Source organism: Hyperoodon ampullatus, assembly GCF_949752795.1.
Source record: "Hyperoodon ampullatus genome assembly, chromosome: 5".
Lineage (NCBI taxonomy): Eukaryota > Metazoa > Chordata > Mammalia > Artiodactyla > Ziphiidae > Hyperoodon > Hyperoodon ampullatus.
This window is the reverse complement of record NC_136918.1, coordinates 89,983,251-90,003,799: the sequence shown is the minus strand read 5'-3', so window position 1 is coordinate 90,003,799 and position 20,549 is coordinate 89,983,251. Positions and strand designations below refer to the sequence as shown.

The window sequence follows — 20,549 nt, the reverse complement described above, 5'->3', positions numbered from 1 at the left end:
AGACATTCTGGGGCCTCATCTTCCCGGTGCAGGACCTCTGGGCTGGAGAACCCAATGTGGGGCTTGGACCCCTTGCTTCCTGGGGAGAACATCTGCAGTTGTGTTTATCCTCCCATTGTGGGTCACTGGCTCAGGGGTGTGGGTCTTGACTCTACCTCCTCTCTACCTCTCCTATGCATCTTGTTGTGGTTCCTTCTTTATATGTTTAGTTGTGGAAAATCTTTTCTTCTAGTCTTCAGGTCATTCTCATAGATAGTTGCCCTGTAAATATTTTAAATTTTGGTGTGCCCATGGGAGGAGGTGAGGTCTTCTTACTTTGCCATTTTGGCCACACTGCTCCATGTTAATTTGTTAAAGTGTACCTTAGGTAACATTCTTCCCCTTAGTTCTTCACATCCCTCCTTTTATGGAGCTTCTCGGTTTAGAATTTGCTCTAGGACAGTGTGCTAAGAATGCCTTACCAATTAACAGGCTCTGCATATAGACATAGTTCTTATATTAAATACTGAGGATGAACAGAGAATCAAGGTAGACCCTCAGGTAACTAGACTTTTGTAATAGGTAGATAAGGAAAAAACTGCAGCTTCTTTTAGACATAAAATATACCAATATTTGTCACTTCCTCAGAACTCTCCTTACATGGCAAACTTGGGAGTACTTAGCCTGCCTAGGCACACTAAGGGGAGTTTATCAAGTAGCTCACCCTATGCATTTCTAGAGAACCTATAGTTAGCACCCTTTCCTACCATAGAAGATAGGAGAAACATCAGAACCACAAAGTAATCTCAAATTGTGTCCTTAGATTAACTAATCTAGATCTTTGCATATAAATAGGAATAGAAATTGAAAATCATCAAACATCTGAGATAAATCAATAGTATAGAAAGGAGGACAATATGAAAAAACAGGACCAACTTAAGTAAAAACAGGTAATTTTGGAAATAGGTTATAACCTCACACAAACTTATTTTTTAGTAATTGCAGAGATTGGGAATAATTTAAAATTCATAAACAAGACGAAGAGACTATGAAAAATGAGTAATGAGAAGAGAAATAACAACAAAAAAATCAAGGGAAAGGCTAAAAATTTGGATGGCTATTGGTGAAGAATAAGTTGTTGATCTGAAAGTTAAATTTGAAGTTTAATGTAAGACCAGAAAGAAGGCAGGAAATAATCAAAGAAATGTAGATGAAAATTTTCCTGAGCTATAGAAAGACTCAAGTCTTTAATTTGTAAAAACTCACTGCATACTAAGATGGGAAAAATAAAAATATACATCTACATAAGTTCTGGTTAAATTTCTGGACTGTAAAGAAAAGGATAAAACCTCTAAAAGGCTCCAGGGAAGATGACAACAACAAAGTTACTTTGTTTTTTTTTTTTTTTTGAAAACATGATTAATTATTTTTTGTGATATCCATGAACCACTTCAACTCCTCATATTCCCAGAAGGGACTGACCTCACAGAAAATAGCACGGCTTGAAGTAATGAATTTGCTAAGAAGAATGGACTTCAGAAATATGAAAATGTCTTAACATCCAAGAACTACAGGCTTTACTTTTGTAGTAGACCGTCTAAGAGAAGGTAAGAGCCTGGACGCTGTCCATGACGTCACGGTGTCATACCCTCATAACATTCCTCAGCCAGAGAGGCATGTCCTCCTCAAGGACTTTTCCAAGGAAATCCACTTCCATGTCCACTGATACCCAGTGGACACCCTCCCCACATCCAAGGAGGACCTCCAGCTCTGGTACCACAAGTGGTGGGAGGAGAAAGAAGAGAGGCTGTGCTGCTTCTGCTGGGGGAGAAGACTTTTTACTTTATGGGACAGACTGTAATTCCACCTTGCAAGTCTGAGCCCAAGATCCTTCTGGTCAAATTGCTCCCTATACCGTACTGGACCCTGTTCAGCCCTGCAGTGTGCCTGCTCATCTATTTGTACAGTCTTGTTAGGTGGTATTTTATAATCATCATTGTCATCTTCGTGCCACAGGAGAGAGTATTTGGTGGACTAGAGATCACGGAACTTGCATGTTAACATTTTTTAGACAAACAGCCACATTTAAATGCAAAGAAAAATGGGTAAGATTGTAAGGTTCACAGTCTAAAAACCTAGGGGATATTTTGTAAATGTTCTAAGCCCTTGTAAAATGAGATGCATTTTTGCATGACTACGTCTAATATTTCTTACTACCATCATTATTTGTTAAAGATATTTTACACTTAGTTTTGTGGAAAAATATTGCTACACACACAATTTTTTTTTAAAATCTCTGAATGTAATTTCAACACTATGTAGCAGGGAGCAATCCCTGTGAAATAACTTAGGCCAGAGTATTAGTAACAAGAGATATTGTGGGTTTAGTTCCACACCAACACAATAAGCAAATACTGCAATAAAGTGAGTCATATGAATTTTTTGGTTTCCCAGTGTATATAAAAGTTATGTTAACACTATACTGTAGTCTAAGTGTACAATGCATTATGTCTAAAAAACGTACATGCCTTAATTAAAAAATATTTTATTGCTAAAAAAATGCTAGCCATCGTCTGAGTCTTCAGTGAGTCCTAGTAGTAACATCAAAAATCACTGATCACAGATCACCATAACAAATGTAATAATAATGAAAATGTTTGAAATGTTGTGAGAATTACCAAAATGTACCACAGAGACATGAAGTGAGAAAATGCTGTTGGAAAAATAGTGCTGATAGACTTGCTGGACGTAGGGTTGCCACAAATCTTCAGTTTGTAAAAAATGAATTATCTGTGAAGTGCAATAAAGTAAAGCACAATAAAGCATGGTATACTTGTGTACTAAACTCTTAACGTTGATTTGCCTCTGAAGAGGTTAATAGGAGTCATGGTTTTGTGAAAAGGAATTTGTATTTTTGGTAATCTTTATTATTTAAAAAATATGTTATAGTACATTATAAAATACTGTTGACTACTGTATCCCCAGTGTCCAAAGTGTGTGATACATAGAGTAGGTGTTCAATAATTAAATGTTGAATGAATCAAAGAAAAAAAGATATTTTAAAATGATCCATAGTCTACCGTAAAGGTATCCCTGGTTATTTTTGCTGTGTTGGGTCTCGTTTCTGTGCGAGGGCTTTCTCTAGTTGTGGCACACGGGGGCCACTCTTCATCGCGGTGTGCAGGCCTCTCACCATCGCGGCCTCTCCTGTTGAGGAGCACAGGCTCCAGATGCGCAGGCTCAGTAGTTGTGGCTCACGGGCCCAGCCGCTCTGCGGCATGTGGGATCCTCCCAGACCAGGGCTCGAACCCGTGTCCCCTGCATTAGCAGGCAGATTCTCAACCACTGTGCCACCAGGGAAGCCCCCCAATATTCTTTTATCTAAAGGTATTCACTAAGAGTTTATTTGTACAAAAATGTAGCTTTACTCAGTGCCTTATTGATGCATTTTTTCTTTTGTTTTATTGTTGTAAACAAGGCTTTGATGACTATTTTTAGATTGGAATTCTGACTACTGGAATATGCATAGGGTTAACTTTTAGTAGATGAATTAGTAGATCATATGACATAAACATTTAAAATTTGATAGTTATTGCCAAACTGCTTGCTAGAAAGGCATTCCAATGGTATATGAGAATGCTGAGTTGTCAGTATTGTCTGTGGAGTCATCAGGGTTTTCCAATTTAAAACATCCTGTGGCTGTTTTAATTGGGATTATATAAAATAGTTGAGTAAATTATGGAGAACTCATAATCTCAACAATACTGAGCATTTCTATCCAAGAGCATGAAATATCTTACTTTAATTTTTTTTCTTCATTTCCGCCAGTTGATTTTTATAGTAGTTTTCTTATGGGACCAGCCCCCTTCTTAAATATATTTCCATCTGTTTATTGCTATCATAAAGGATTCTTTTTCTTTTCATATATTTTGTGACAAATTCTTTGCATATTTAATGTTATTGGTTTTTATATATTAATTTTGTAATCAATTGCTTTACTGAATTCTTTTTATTTCCTATATAGTTGATTCTCTCAGTTTTCTACATATGTAATCCTACCACCATTAAACAATGATGATTTTCCCCAATATTTTAATCTAATTTTGTTTGATAACTTAATTGGATAGGACTTTGAGAACAAGGTTATAATAATATTTAAAATAATGATCATTCTTGCCTTGGCTTTAACTTTTTATTCCGTACATATTGCTTGAGTCAGTATAAAAGCTGTGCATTGCTTTTACGTTTAAAAAAATACTTAAAATTTTAAAAAGCATTTTCTTGTCTCCAAAATTATATCTTTGACTAAGCCTAAGAAATCATAGCTTTCATGCTTTACAACCAAACATTGTAACACTGAGTAAATATCATAAATAGCATTCTGCAAACCATTCCAGTCTTTGCTTTTTTTGTTGTTGTTGTTACCACCAAATCCTGACGCTAGCAATGGGCATTATAGTAAAGATTAAAAAAGGTAATCACCTCCTGGGGAACAGGATATAATTAAAATAGTATATTGTTGTTAACATACCTACTGTCAGTGTAAGAACTGCAAGAAGTGGAAGTTACTGCCATGGTTCAGAAGTGATCAAATATGGGCATTAAGTGGATGGCCATTAGCAAAAGATGAGTAAAAGGGTAGAAAAATGGAGAGCGCTTAACTCCGGTGTTCATGCGTTCTGTAAAATAGTTGCCCAGGTTTGTTTCAGTATTTTGGGTGCTAAAATCAGAGCCATTACCAAACCTGCATCCCAGAGAGAAAATGGGCCTAAAGAGTGTAAGTAATTCCATCATGGAGAAAAACATTCTAAAGCTCTGGATTGGAAAGTTGATTTAGTTTATTACTTTGACTATCAAACATTTTAGTTTAAGAAATATTACATTTGAGGTAAAAAACACATGTTCCTCTTATACTTAGTCATTCACAGTGGCACTCAGTATTCCAAAATATTCAAGCGCTTTTTATCCATCTTTTCTTCCATTACCTGACCACTTTATTTTGCCCTGCAATATAATGGAAGATGTAGGGAAAACTTGAGAATCAAGTTTGGCTCAGAAGGTGTTTTAGATAGAATGGAATAATATTCCTTAGGAATTTATCCTTACAGAATTGTACAATTACTTAAAGATAGTAAGATACAATGTTTAGATACCAAATCATAATTTGCAGGACTATTTTCAAGAAGTGATGTTTTTGATTTTGTTCTTCAGGATAAAGTAACAAGCCAGTCTTTATCAGATAAACTTAAATAAAGGCTGCTAATTACATTCTGCTATAAACAGATTATTATGTCTCTAATTTATTCTCGAGCTGTAGGTGTGCAGAAAAATAATTAGTAATAATTATATTGGAGAATTCTTTATCCATTTTTGTTAGAAACTAATTTGTCTCTCCAAGTACCTCTTAATTGTGTTTTGAATACAAAACTGTTTCAGTTTATTACCTAGGACTTCATTCAAGAATAAAGGAATAGAAGACTGCCATCAAAATTCTTCACTGTGAATTTCATGTGTGTCCATGAAGGAGTCCTGTCCATCCTCACCTGGAACTCATAGGTCCTTTAGCACTACTTGGCATCTCATTGGTGCTTCCTGCTGAAACTCTTCTGCTTTCAGACCTACCACAACCAGCTGTGTGAGTGCTGGCCATCGAGCTGATTTTTCCTGGGTTCCTCTACCTCTCATCAGGCACTGTTTGCACTCTGCATGGTGATCACTATGCTGTTGCTGACTTCTTTGGAGACCACAATGCACCGAAGCCACCTTGCTTTCCATGCAGAGGTTGGGAAAATGCTCCTTTCCCACCTTTCCCTTCTTTCAGTTCAACTTTGTTACTAATACCAAGCAGATCTCTTTGTTCCCTGTATTTGTTTCAAGTTGCTGCCATAACAAACTTAGTGCCTTTATAGCAGCACAAATTAATTTTCTTCTAGGTTTGTAAATTAGAAGTCTGATCCAGGTCTCCCTGAGCTCAAGCCAAGGTGTTGTCAGGGCCATGTTCTATTCTTAAGACTAGGGAAGCAACTGTTTCCTTGCATTTTCTGGCATCTAGAGGTTGCCCACATTCCTTGACATGTGACCCCCTTCCTCTATCTCCAAAGGCAGCAACATTGCATCTTCGATCATTTTTCCATAGTCACATCCCTCTCTGACCACACAAGGAAGTATTCTTTACTTCTGAGAACACACGTGTTTAGATTTGACCCACCTGGATGATCCAGGATAACCTCTCTATCTCATGGTCCTTCATCTTAATCATATCTGTGAAGTCTCTTTTGTTATTTGTTGTTTTTCCCTTGCTGCTGTCAATAATTTTTCTTTGTCTTTAATTTTTGCCACTTTGAGTACTGTGTGTCTCGGTGTGTTTCTCCTTGGGTTCATCCTGTATGGGACTCTCTGCGCTTCCTGAACTTGGGTGGCTATTTCCTTTCCCATGTTAGGGAACTTTTCAACTATAATCTCTTCAAATATTTTTTCGGGTCCTTTCTCTCTCTCTCCTCTCCTTCTGGGACCCTTATAATACAAATGTTGTTGCATTTAATGTTGTCCCAGAGGTCTCTTAGGCTGTCTTCATTTCTTTTCATTCTTTTTTCTTTATTCTGTTCCACAGCAGTGAATTCCACCATTCTGTCTTCCAGGTCACTTATCCGTTCTTCTGCCTCAGTTATTCTGCTATTGATTCCTTCTAGTGTAGTTTTCATTTCAGTTATTGTATTTTTCATCTCGGTTTGTTCTTTAATTCTTCTAGGTCTTTGTTAAACATTTCTTGCATCTTCTCGATCTTTTCCTCCATTCTTTTTCCGAGGTCCTGGATCATCTTCACTATCATTATTGTGAATTCTTTTTTTTTTTTTTCTGTGGTACGCGGGCCTCCCACTGCTGTGGCCTCTCCCGTTGTGGAGCACAGACTCTGGGCGCGCAGGCTCAGCAGCCATGGCTCATGGGCCCAGATGCTCCGCGGCATTTGGGATCTTCCCGGACCAAGGCACGAACCCGTGTCCCCTGCATCGGCAGGCGGACTCTCAACCACTGCGCCACCAGGGAAGCCCCATTATTGTGAATTCTTTTTCTGGAAGGTTGCGTATCTCCACTTCATTTAGTTGTTTTTCTGGGGTTTTATCTTGTGCCTCGTTTGGTACATAGCCCTCTGCCTTTTCATCTTGTCTATCTTTCTGTGAATGTGGTTTTTGTTCCACAGGCTGCAGGACTGTAGTTCTTCTTGCTTCTGCTGTCTGCCCTCTGGTTGATGAGGCTATCTAAGAGGCTTGTGCAAATTTCCTGATGGGAGGGACTGGTGGTAGGTAGAGCTGAGTGTTGGTCTGATGTGCAGAGCTCAGTAAAAGTTTAATCTGCTTGTCTGCTGATGGGTGGGGCTGGGTTTCCTCCCTGTTGGTTGTTTGGCCTGAGGCAACGCAACACTGGAGACTACCTGGGCTCTTTGGTGGGGCTAATGACAGACTCTGGGAGGGCTCATGCTAACAGTACTTTCCAGAACTTCTGCTGTCGGTGTCCTTGTGCCCACTGTGAGCCACAGCCACTCCTCGCCTCTGCAGGAGACCCTCCAACACTAGCAAGTAGGTCTGGTTCAGTCTCCCCTGGCGTCACTGCTCCTTCCCCAGGGTCCCGTTGTGAACACTACTTTGTGTATGCCCTCCAAGAGTGGAGTCTCTGTTTCCCCCAGTCCTGTCGAAGTCCTGCAGTCAAATATTACTAGCCTTCAAAGTCTGATTCTCTAGGAATACCTCCTCCCATTGCTGGACCCCCAGTTTGGGAAGCCTGACGTGGGGCTCACAACCTTCACTCCAGTGGGTGGACTTCTGTTGTATAAGTGTTCTCCAGTCTGTGAGTCACCCACCTAGCAGTTATGGGATTTGATTTTACTATGATTGCACGCCTCCTACCATCTCATTTTGGCTTCTCCTTTGTCTTTGGATGTGGGATATCTTTTTTGGTGAGTTCCAGTGTCTTCCTATTGATTGTCCAGCAGCTAGTTGTGATTCTGTGGTTCTCACAAGAGGTAGTGGGAGCACATCCTTCTACTCCGCCATCTTGGTTCAGGCCCCCAATAAGCTTTTAAAGTGAGGAGCTGAGTCATAAACACAGGAAATTTTTAGATAGTTGTGGAAGTAAAGCTGTGATAATCAGTTAATAAATAATAAAATAATTGGTTACAGTGCTTCAGAAATTGCAACTTGACATCATTAAGACACTCTTGTGGCAGAAACAACTACATACGCAACAAGAAGTAATATAATTCAGTCAGAACAGCACTCAAACATTGGTTAGAATTTTGCGTGAGTTCAGGGTCAACCTGTGTTGGATTTCCATTACTACTTAAGAATTTGCCCTTGCTCTCCTGTACCTGACCTGCTTTGTTTTCCATATTTTTGGATTAAGTTTTTTGTTACCCACCTGGTAAAGTTATAGAAGATACAATTCATGGTGATAGCAATGGCTACTGTCTACTTAGCACATATTTGCCTCACTCTCTGCTATGTGAGTTATATTATTCTTACAGTTATCCTGAAAGAAAAATATTATTTATATTTTATAAGTTAAGAAAATGATCATTTTAAAAATGAAGAAAATGGGGATCAAGGTGTTAAGTAAATCTCTCTAGGACACAGAGCTAAGCGAGTGGTGAAAGTGAGATTCACATAATCCTGTGTTGAGTTTCAACGCCTACAGTCTTGGCACTGTACTTGGCGGAATTTAAAAGATGGAGAGGTTACCATTGTTTGAGGATGACTAAAAAGAGGTGGCATTACTGTCATCCTTTGAATGAAGAGTAGCTTTTTGACAGGTGAGGTGGATGGAATTCCAGGTGGAGGGAATATAATGGATAACTTACTATACAATGTTTGGAATGAATTTGAGAAATAATGCCCACTTCAGTAATTCTACGGGCAGTAAAGTGAGATAAGACTTGTGTACATATATGGTAGAAATTCTTTGTGATCATTTTGTTTTCTTAATTTTGTGCATGATGGGAAAGTTTTGAGCAATAAGAGACATGGTGATATGAGGATTACTTTAAAATTTTGAAAGAGCTTATTGGAGATTTTGTTTTTCCTGACATTAATTAGAAAGGTGTTAGAGAAAAACTCCACTTTGAAGACATTGAAGGCAAGATCCTATTGAATATTAGCTGGGGTACTCAGAGGGCTTCATTTAAAAGGGAAAAACTTGGAGCTACTGGGTTAGTCTCCCTCAGAGAAGGAAGGTGAAGGCACCCTTGAAGCTTCTGAGAGGGCCTTCACGTGCATAGCTCTAGATTTGGAAATGGGTGTCATTTGTACTTTTAGAGTGCCCGAATGCAGACGTAGTCAGGAAATTGACCAGGGAAGGAGGTCAAGGTTTTGGGTTTATAAGGTGGCAGTTGCTAAGTCCACATTGATCTCAGATCTCATGGCTGGGGCCAAGCATATGACCTGCGAGATAGGTGAGCATTAAGACCGTTCATAGAATGGGTAGATCATTTAGCTCTGTTAGCTCTTTGAGCTCACATTAGCGTCTTTAGGCAGTGTCTGCAGCACGTCTTCAAAAGCAGCCTGCTTAGTGAGCTGCTGTATCTGTTGCTAGTGCTCACTCCCTGCTCTCAGCTGAACATTTTCCTCTTCTCTTCACTTACCACTAGAGGTTGCCCCAGCAATCAGGAAATTCTGTGAGGCTGAAATAGTATCATTGTCATCTAGTGTCTAGAATTGCCCGTTAAGCAGCCCTTCGTTACTGCTATGACTGTGTGGTGTTGTTATAACCAAGTCCTTTGAGAATCACCTTTGGCACTGCGTGTCTATAGTATTAGGGGAAATGTGTGCAAGTAGTAATAGTAGGCCACTTAGTGTTCAAAAATACCAACCAAATGGGGATGGCTTCATGTAATTTTTATTTTCTTCTGGTAGAGGAAGACCTCTGCTCTTAGTTCCTTCTACTCTAAGAGCATACATAAAATTGGCATTCATTTTCTGTTTAAAAAGAATTGTTGGATAAGCAGCTAGAGGTTCATGAGTGGATAACAGAAGAAAAAAGAGGGGGTAGAGCTGGATTTGGATCATCCATATTAGGCTGCCACGTAAAAGTTGATAGGTTTGCAGGGCATGTGGACTACAGTGTAAGTGGGCCATGAGAGTTGTGCACTGCACAACCTGACCAAACTCATGCAGGGGCTGTATGCCACAAGAGGGATGGTTCTGTTCAGGGACATTTACCGAGGGAGAGAGTACAGAGAAGGAATTTTGAGAAATGCTCACATTTAGAGGGTAAAAGGAAAAAGAAGATAAGCCAGCAAGGAAAAGAGGAAGGAGAAATCAGAGAAACACAACTGGTCCAGAAGAGTACAGTTGCCATTGTCCTGTCTGTTCCTCTACGTGATGCCCAAACCTTTCAAAGTGAAGGCAGTTTGTTGCCTTCTACTCATGATGTAAAGTCAGTCTCTCTCTGTGACTCTCTGTCCCTCTCTGTATCTGTGTGTCTCTTTCACACACTTGTTCATTAGTATTTGTCACTCTCTCTGTCAGCTCAGATCAGTTTATCAGAGCTGAACTATCTTTGACAAATCATTGTTTACCCACGGAAGTGGTGGCTCCCACTTAAATTGATGGTAGGAAACTTCATTCCCATTCCCCATCTGTATAAAAGATTGATCTTAAAGCCTGATCCTCCACTGAAGAATTACATCAAACCATTGAAATGTTATTAGGAGACTATTTTGTAGTCATTCCACAGCCATGTCTACTTATGTTATCTCTGTAAAGGATTATAGGTATTTAAAATGTTTACCCTTATTTTAAAGTTTAAAACTATCCTATCAGCAACCAATCATCATAATTTGATTCACTGTGTTGAGGTCTTTGGTTCAGAAGTTGTATTTCAAAAACTCTGTCCTTAGGGACATTTTCTTTCTGAAGGAATGAAATAATTCGTTTCTAAGAAATAACACAGTCACACGTTGTCAAGATGATTAAGGGTGCTGCTGCCAAAGTCAGACGGGCCTGCACTCCTGTCCTCCTGCCTGACACCAGACCCAACATGTGTGTTGCTTATCATTTTACAATCACCACTGAGAGAAGCTCAAGGAAGCTACTTGAATCCCAGGAAAACCGTAAAATAAGACTGCCTACCATCCTGGCCATGACCCCGATATTAAACCATAGTTATTTAGTCCGCCCCTACCACTTGTCTTTTGGAGCAATGTACAATTACATAGGAATTCATGTTTTCTAAAAAAAAAAAAAAAAAAAAAAAAAAAATCAGAAGAGCATTTTCTGTGGTTTGGACCTGTAATCAGTGATGATGTATAATAATGTGGATCATCAACAGTGAAAACCAAATTTGATCAGCATCTTCTGTTTTTAAGCTAAGCCCTAAGCAAATGGTGAATAGATTTGTATTGTGTATCCTTGGCTCATCTTCATCCACCTTTACTCATCTCTGTTTTGGTGTGGGATAGTTATTTTGGGCTGCACATGACAGTGTTTCCATCATTGCCTCTCTTCTGGTATCAGACTTCACCCTCATGGTGACTGGATGGTATGGGGGGTTATGACCAAGCATAGTGACCCCAATTCCTGGACAGCAGTGATTGTGATGGGAGCTTGACCCAAGTATGTAGGGTTGCCAGATAAAATGCAGGATTCCCACTTAAATGTGAATTTTAGATAAACAATGACTAGGAGCCTAGGTTATGCCTTTTTTTCACATCTGTAGAAATTTTGTCAGGTATTGAATGGGATGTATTCATACCGATACAGGCTTACACTCAAGTAATATTCATTGTTTATCTGAAGTTCAGTTTTAACTAGGTGTCCTGTATTTTTGTTGTCTAAATCTGGCAACCCTAAAAGTAGAATCAGAGCCCTCTCTTTTTTTTTTTTTTTTTTTTTAATGAATGCCAGGAGAGAGAATTTTTTTCTGTTTGGAGGTAGGGAAGAGGGTTAAAGACAGACCCATCTGACAGCCAGTTGCCCTGATGAATAAGAGGGAAGAGTCTTTTTAGAAAAGTAAGCCAAGTAGAGGGAAGCAATATTTGAGTGGCATAAGAGATAATGGCCTCTGAGTTCTAGCTTCCATCTATTGGCCCTGGTTCTAAACTTTTCTTTTATGCTATGCACTATCCCCAGCATCCTTCCAGATATGTGAGCTAATGAATTACTTTTTCTTGCATGAGCAAGTGTGCGTTGGGTGCTGTCACTTTTAGCCTCTGTATTTTCCACACTCCATTAGAGTCTGTGGCACTCTCACACTGCCCCCCTTGCCTCCTCTGGCTTTTGCTAGAGAATGTACATTCTGTGCTGCTCTCATGTTTGCTGGTGTACAATAGATCCCCTGATACCTCAGCACCACAAAGGCCTTCACTGGCAGAGTCCTTCATGAATAAAAGTGGAAGCTGGAATACACTTTCTTTTACTTACTGCATGGAGAAACAGTGGTCTCTGTAAGGAAAGTAGTCTTTATTTAGGAAAACAGTGGAGTCCAAATTTACCAAAGTATGAACACTGGAAGGCAAAAACGTGCAGAGGTATAGGAAACATAAAACTGGGCACTTTGCTTCATGCATATATCAAGTAATGTTAAAAATCAAAGATGAACTAAAATTGTCAGTAGGGGTCCCCTAGTCAAGAAAGAAATCCTCTTAAAAGATGCCTTAAATAAGGAGAGTAAACAAGTAAAATTGAATGAGAAAACAAGTAAAATGTATACTTTCTTGTAGGTTTTGAGCCCCTTTTGGATTAACTGTCAAGCTCAGTCTCCCATGAGTAAGTGGGTGTACATGGCAAGGGTCTAGCACATGGGATTTCCTACCCATCAATAGTTTCAGCTTCTTGGAACATTAGTCATAAATGTGAAAGCAGTGTTTTAAATTGGCCACAGGTTGCTCATAAAACTCACTTAAAAAATTTTGCCATCCCCTCCTGGAGAAAATAGGAGATACAACAGGATGAATTAATAGGCTAGGCGAAGGCCAAATACCAAGGGTCCTGGTGTTTCACAGAGTTACCTCATTAGGCAGGTCTAGAGTAGGTAACAAAGGCACAGATCAGTATCTGAGTCTTATAAGACCGGACAGATTCGAGAAATCAACCCCTCTGGGCCAGAGACTTCCATAGTGTGAAGTAAATAACTGCCCTTGACAGCTAATATAGAGACCAGAACCCACTACTCAGGGTCATGACAAAGAGAATAAGAATGAGGTTGATCTCTACAGTTTACCCTGAGCAGAATCTAACATAAACCTACTTCTTTTGTTTACATTTTCTATCCACTTCGTTATGTAAGAACATTGTAGTCAAGATGGAGGCAGTTAGAGGGGATGTGAGGTGAGGAAGAGGTGGAGAAGGAAACATGGAGATAAGGGTAAACAATATTTGTTGAATGCTTTCTAGGAGGGTTCAAAAACACTGGGAATAATAATACGTAATATGCATTACTTTTTCTTTAAAAACAATTTTATAGACTTAAAAGTATTCTGTATCTAAAATCTTCACAAGATTCTTAACAAAAATATATGAAGTAAGGTACATTTGATGAAATTGGTCCTCAAGAGATTGAGTGACATGTTAAAGTCACCTGAATAATAAAAAGCACAGCCTGGACTCCAACCCAGAGTATCTTGAGTGTTTTTACAGGAGTCTTTTCACTGTTGTGCCTACTTAATTTTAATATCTCATTCCTCTGGAGACATGTGATGTGACCTTATGTTTATTACCATATGTCTGGTCTTCTCTTTAAAATAAAGAGTAGCAGAGAGATGGGAAAAAGGAGTATCCAGAATGCCAGTATTAACTTAGGCATCAGTAGAGGCAATTATACAGATGATTGGAAAAGACACTGGGACCTTAGAAATGGCATTTTAGATGTTACCAAACAAGACCACTTAAAGTGAGTTTTCAAAGAGTTGTAGAACCAAAGAAAACATTAGAAAGTCACATAAATATAAACACCTTCAGTAATGGTTAAGATAAATGAGATTGTTCTTGGCGATGGCTATGAACTAAATCTGACTGGAGAGAAAAATAAAACAACACACGGGGTTGTCAATAAATTCTACAGATGCATCTCTTAATATGGAAGGTAGTTACAAACCAGGTGACTCTCCTTAATTTCTGTCATTTTAAGTTCTATAACATTGTACATTTACTTATATTCTCTATTGCATATATGCCCAGACACAATTAATGGTTAAAATCTTGAAAATGTTAAGATTGTAACTCAAAAAAGTGATCACTCACACTTGGGAAGCATACACTTTTGTCAACAAAACAGGAACAAATTTGTTAGAAATTAGTTTTAATTGGGATTGTTTAAAGGAACTCTGTAGGGTCGCATTGCCTTACATATGAGGAAAATACTACTCTAGCTTGTGGCTTTAATGCTTGTTTTTCTATGGACTAGTTGCCAATGATTCTGGCCCATGAGACATACATAGAAGTCTGTTGTTGGTATTTTTCTTCCTTCTTTCCTTTTTCTGCTTTGAAGCTAAAAAAAAAAAACCAATGTTGTATTGGACTTAGGAGGGAAAGGCCAAGATAATTTTTAACTTAATTTTGACATTGCTGAGCTACTGAGTTAAGACAAGCAACTTCTTACTTTCAGATTTTGTATAATGTGATAAAACACCCTTTATTGTTTAAATTACTCCTAGTCAGATATTTTATTACTTGCAGCCAAAAGCACTCCAAACCAAATCCTGAATTGCTATCTATTTTGTTTTCTTTCTTTCAGCTTATTATTGGTCTGTTGTGGAAATTTTTAAGTCTTTTCAGCAGTTTAGCATTTGAATCCCCTTCCTATGTGAAATGAGTCTTAATGGGAGACAGAGCCAATTTTAAGCTATAGAAACTAAAATTGCCAGATACCTTCTCAGCCTCATTTGAAGCTAGGGCTTAGGCAAATAAAGCTTTCTCAACTGGATGTATGCACACCAGGTTTTGAGTGCAGACCTAGTGACGCAGAGAAACATGCAAAGTGGATAATTCCCTTATAAAGAAAGTGGGTTTAGCAAAATTGCGCTCCTGGCATATCAGTGACAGTAGTATCGAGGACATTCAGTATTCTAGTCCTTCCAGAGACAGAAGTCATGTCTTCATAAGCCCAGTTTTGCAGCCTAATTTGTGGTGGTGTTTCAAGATGCACAGTTATAAGCAAGACGGTCCAGATCTCCTGGTGACTCAGAGAGCTACCCAATAGCCTTTTAAATAAATTCTTCTTTTCCTTCCCATTTAATCTGTCATGGTTAGTTTCTCTTGCTTGCAACTAAAAACCCAGCCTGATACATTTTCTATCTCTTATGCCAAAAGAATAGAGGTCAGAGGAGAGGCAGACTAGTCAGTAGAAACACTTCACATTTTTTGCTGGAGTAATTGGTCACCTTTCACAAATGAAGTAGAACAGTAAATAAGCTGATGGGAGAAAAGAAGAGGAACAAAAGAAGCTCACCCGCATTTTCTGAATTAAAAAAATCATGAAATTTATGGCTTTAAGAGTCTGTATAAAAACTATTGGAAATGTTTCAGGCTAACTTTTTTTTTGAGTTTATTTTTGTGTATGGTGTTAGGGAATGTTCTAATTTCATTCTTTTACATGATTAGTGATGTTGAGCATCCTTTCATGTGTTGGCCATCTGTATATCTTCTTTGGAGAAGTGTCTATTTAGGTCATCTGCCCATTTTTGGACTGGGTTGTTTGTTTTTGTGATACTGAGCTGCATGAGCTGCTTGTATATTTTGGAGATTAATCCTTTGTCAGTTGCTTCCTTTGCAAATATTTTCTCCCATTCTGAGGGTTGTCTTTTCCTCTTGTTTATGGTTTTCCTTGCTGTGCAAAAGCTTTTAAGTTTCATTAGGTCCTACTTGTTTATTTTTATTTTTATTTCCCTTACCCTAGGAGGTGGGTCAAAAAGGATCTTGCTGTGATTTATGTCATAGAGTGTTCTGCCTATGTTTTCCTCTAAGAGTTTGTTAGTGTCTGGCCTTACATTTAGGTCTTTAATCCATTTTGAGTTTATTTTTGTGTATGGTGTTAGGGACTGTTCTAATTTCATTCTTTTAAATGTAGCTGTCCAGTTTTCCCAGCACCACTTATTGAAGAGGCTGTCTTTCCTCATTGTATATTCTTGCTTCCTTTATCAAAGAGAAGATGACCATATGTTTGTGGGATTATATCTGGGCTTTCTATCCTGTTCCATTGATCTATATTTCTGTTTTTGTGTGAGTACCATACTGTCTTGATTACTGTAGTTTTGCAGTATAATCTGAAGTCAGGGAGCCTGATTCCTCCAGTTCTGTTTTCTTTCTCAAGATTGCTTTGGCTATTCAGGATCTATTGTGTTTCCATACAAATTGTGAAATTTTTTGTTCTAGTTCTGTGAAAAATGCCAATGGTAGTTTGCTAGGGATTACACTGAATCTGTAGACTGCTTTGGGTGTATAGTCATTTTCACAATGTTGATTCTTCCAATCCAAGAACATGGTATATCTCTCCATCTATTTGTATCATCTTTAATTTCTTTCATCAGTGTCTTATAATTTTCTGCATATAGGTCTTTTGTCTCCTTAGGTAGGTTTATTCCTAGATATTTTATTCTTTTTGTTGCAATGTAAATGGGAGTGTTTTCTTAATTTCACTTTCAGATTTTTCATCACTAGTGTATAGGAATGAAAGAGATTTCTGTGCATTAATTTTGTATCCTGCTACTTTACCAAATTCATTGATTAGCTCTAGTAGTTTTCTAGTAGCATATTTAGGATTCTGTATACAGTATCATGTCATCTGCAAACAGTGACAGCTTTACTTCTTTTCCTATTTGGATTCCTTATATTTCTTTTTCTTCTCTGAATGTTGTGGCGAAAACTTCCAAAACTATGTTGAATAATAGTAGTGAGAGTGGGAAACCTTGTCTTTTTCCTGATCTTAGTGGAAATGGTTTCAGGTTTTCACCATTGAGGACAATGTTGGCTGTGGGTTTGTCATATATGGCCTTTATTATGTTGAGGAAAGTTCCCTCTATGCCTTCTTTCTGGAGGGTTTTTATCATAAATGGGTGTTGAATTTTGTTGAAAGCTTTTTCTGCATTTATTGAGATGATCATATGGTTTTTCTCCTTCAATTTGTTAATATGATGTATCACATTGATTGATTTGCGTATATTGAAGAATCCTTGCATTCCTGGGATAAACCCCACTTGATCATGGTGTTTGATCCTTTTAATGTGCTGTTGGATTCTGTTTGCTAGTATTTTTTGAGGATTCTTGCATCTATGTTCATCAGTGATATTGGCCTGTAGTTTTCTTTCTTTGTGACATCTTTATCTGGTTTTGGTATCAGGGTGATGGTGGCCTTGTAGAATGAGTTTGGGAGTGTTTCTCTCTCTGCTATATTTTGGAAGAGTTTGAGAAGGATAGGTGTTAGCTCTTCTCTAAATGTTTGATAGAATTTGCCTGTGAAGCCATCTGGTCCTGGGCTTTTCTTGTTGGAAGAATTTTAATCAGTTTCAATTTCATTACTTGTGATTGGTCTGTTTATATTTTCTATTTCTTCCCGGTTCAGTCTCGGAAAGTTGTGCATTTCTAAGAATTTTTCCATTTCTTCCAGGTTGTCCATTTTATTGGCATAGAGTTGCTTGCAGTAATCTCTCATGATCTTTTGTATTTCTGCAGTGTCAGTTGTTACTTCTTTTTCATTTCTAATTTTCTTGATTTGAGTCTTCTCCCTTTTTTTCTTGGTGAGTCTCACTAATGGTTTATCAATTTTGTTTCTCTTCTCAAGAACCAGCTTTTAGCTTTATTGATCTTTGCTATCGTTTCCTTCATTTCTTTTTCATTTATTTCTAATATGATCTTTATTATTTATTTTCTTCTGCTAACTTTGGGGTCTTTTTGTTCTTTTTTCTCTAATTGATTTAGGTGTAAGTTTAGGTTGTTTATTTGAGATGTTTTGTGTTTCTTCAGGTAGGATTGTATTGCTATAAACTTCCCTCTAAGAACTATTTTTGCTTCATCTCATAGGCTTTGGGTCATTGTGCTTTCATTGTCATTTGTTTCTAGGTATTTTTTTATTTCCTCTTTGATTTCTTCCGTGATCTGTTGGTTATTAAGTAGTGTATTGTTTAGCCTCCATGTGTTTGTATTTTTTACAGATATTTTCCTGTAATTGATATCTAGTCTCATAGTGTTGTGGTTGGAAAGGTGCTTGATATGATTTCAAATTTCTAAAATTTAGGAAGGCTTGATTTGTAACCCAAGATATAATCTATGCTGGAGAATGTTCCATGAGCACTTGAGAAGAATGTGTGTTCTATTATTTTTGGATGGAATGTCCTATAAATATTAATTAAGTCCATCTTGTTTAATGTATCATTTAAAGCTTGTGTTTCTTTATATATTTTCAATTTGGATAATCTGTCCATTGGTGAAAGTGGGATGTTAAAGTCCCCTAGTATGATTGTGTTACTGTCGATTTCTCCTTTTAAGGCTGTTAGTATTTGCCTTATATATTGAGGTGCTCCTATGCTGGGTGCATAAATATTTACAATTGTTGTATCTTCTTCTTGGATTGGTCCATTGATCATTATGTTGTGTCCTTCTTTGTCTCTTGTAATAGTCTTTGTTTTAAAGTCTTTTGTCTGATATGAGAATTGCTCGTCCAGCTTTCTTTTGATTTCTATTTGCATGGAATATCTTTTTCCATCCCCTCACTTTCAGTCTCTATGTATCCCTAGGTCTGAAATGGGTCTCTTGTAGACAGCATATATACATGTCTTCTTTTTGTATCCATTCAGCCAATCTGTGTCTTTTGGTTGGAGCATTGAATCCATTTACATTTAAGGTAGTTATCGATATGTATGTTCCTATTCCCATTTTCTTAATTGTTTTGGGTTTGTTATTGTAGGTCTTTTCCTTCTCTTGTGTTTCCTGACTAGAGAAGTTCCTGTAGCATTTGTTGTAAAGCTGGTTTGGTGGTGCTGAATTATCTTAGTTTTTTCTTGTCTGTAAAGGTTTTAATTTCTCCATCAAATCTGAATGAGATCCTTGCTGGGTAGAGTAATCTTGTTTGTAGACTTTTCCCTTTCATCACTTTAAATATGTTCTGCCACTCCCTTCTGGCTTGCAGAGTTTCTGCTGAAAGATCAGCTGTTAACATTATGGGGATTCCCTTGTATGTTATTTGTTGTTTTTCTCTTCCTGCTTTTAATATAATTTTTTAATTTTTTTTTATTTTTATTTTTTTTGCGCTACATGGGCCTCTCACTGTTGTGGCCTCTCCCGTTGCGGAGCACAGGCTCCGGACGTGCAGTCTCATTGGCCATGGCTCATGGGCCCAGCCGCTCCGCTGCATGAGGGATCTTTCTGGACCGGGACACGAACCCGTGTCCCCTGCATTGGCACTCTCAACCACTGCGCCACCAGGGAGGCCCTATTTTTTTAAAATTTTTTATAATTTGATTAATATGTGTCTTGGCATGTTTCTCCTTTGATTTATCCTGTATGGAACTCTCTGTGCTTCGTGGACTTGATTGACTATTTCTTTTCCCATATTAGGGACATTTTCAACTATAATCTGTTAACATATTTTCTCAGTCCCTTTTTTTTTTCTCTACTTCTTCTGGGACCCCTGTAATTCGAATGTTGGTGCATTTATTGTTGTCACAGAGGTCTCTGAGACTGTCCTCAATTCTTTTCATTCTTTTTTCTTTGTTCTGCTCTGCAGTAGTTATTTCCACTATTTTATCTTCCAGGTCGCTTTTTCGTTCTTCTGCCTCTGTTATTCTACTATTGATTCCTTCTAGAAAATTTTTAATTTCATTTATTGTGTTGTTCATCATTGTCTGTTTGCTCTTTAGTTCTTCTAGGTCCTTGTTAAACGTTTCTTGTATTTTCTCCATTCTGTTTCCAAGATTTTGCATCATCTTTACTATCATTACTCTGAATTCTTTTTCAGGTAGACTGCCTATTTCCTCTTTCTTTGTTTGGTCTGTTGGGTTTTTTCCTTGCTCCTTCATCTGCTGTGTGTTTCTCAGTCTTCTCATTTTACTTAACTTACTGTGTTTGGGGTCTCCTTTTTAAAGGCTGCAGGTTCGTAGTTCCCGTTGTTTTTGGTGTCTGCCCCTAGTGGGTAAGCTTTGTTCAGTGAGTTTTGTGGGCTTCCTGTTGTAGGGGACTGGTGCCTGTGTTCTGGTGGATGAGGCTGGATCTTGCCTTTGTGTTGTGCAGGCCCTCATCTGGTGGTGTGTTTTGCGGTGTCTGTGACCTTGTTATGATTTTAGGCAGCCTGTCTGCTAATGGGTGGGGTTTGTTGTTGTCTTTCTAGTTATTTTGCATATGGTGTCCAGCACTGTAGCTTGCTGGTCGTTGAGTGGAGCTGAGTCTTAGCGTTGAGATGGAGATCTCTTGGAGAGCTTTCACTCATTTATATTATGTGGAGCTGGGAGGTCTCTGGTGGACCAATATCCTGAACTCGGCTCTGCCACTCAGAGGCGCAGGCCTGACACCTGGCTGGAGCACCAAGACCCTGTTAGACTTGTGGCTTTTTGGAAGTCTGAGGTCTTCTGCCAGAGTTCAGTAGGTGTTCTGTAG

The 20,549-nt window shown here is 38.3% G+C and overlaps 1 pseudogene across 1 annotated transcript; it reads left to right on the top strand.

The window, feature by feature from the left end:
• Positions 1-1,349: 1,349 nt before the first annotated feature.
• LOC307053788 (lysocardiolipin acyltransferase 1-like) lies at positions 1,350-2,040 on the top strand (annotated as a pseudogene). Its single transcript has one exon. The product of its transcript is annotated as a lysocardiolipin acyltransferase 1-like (transcript).
• Positions 2,041-20,549: the final 18,509 nt, after the last annotated feature.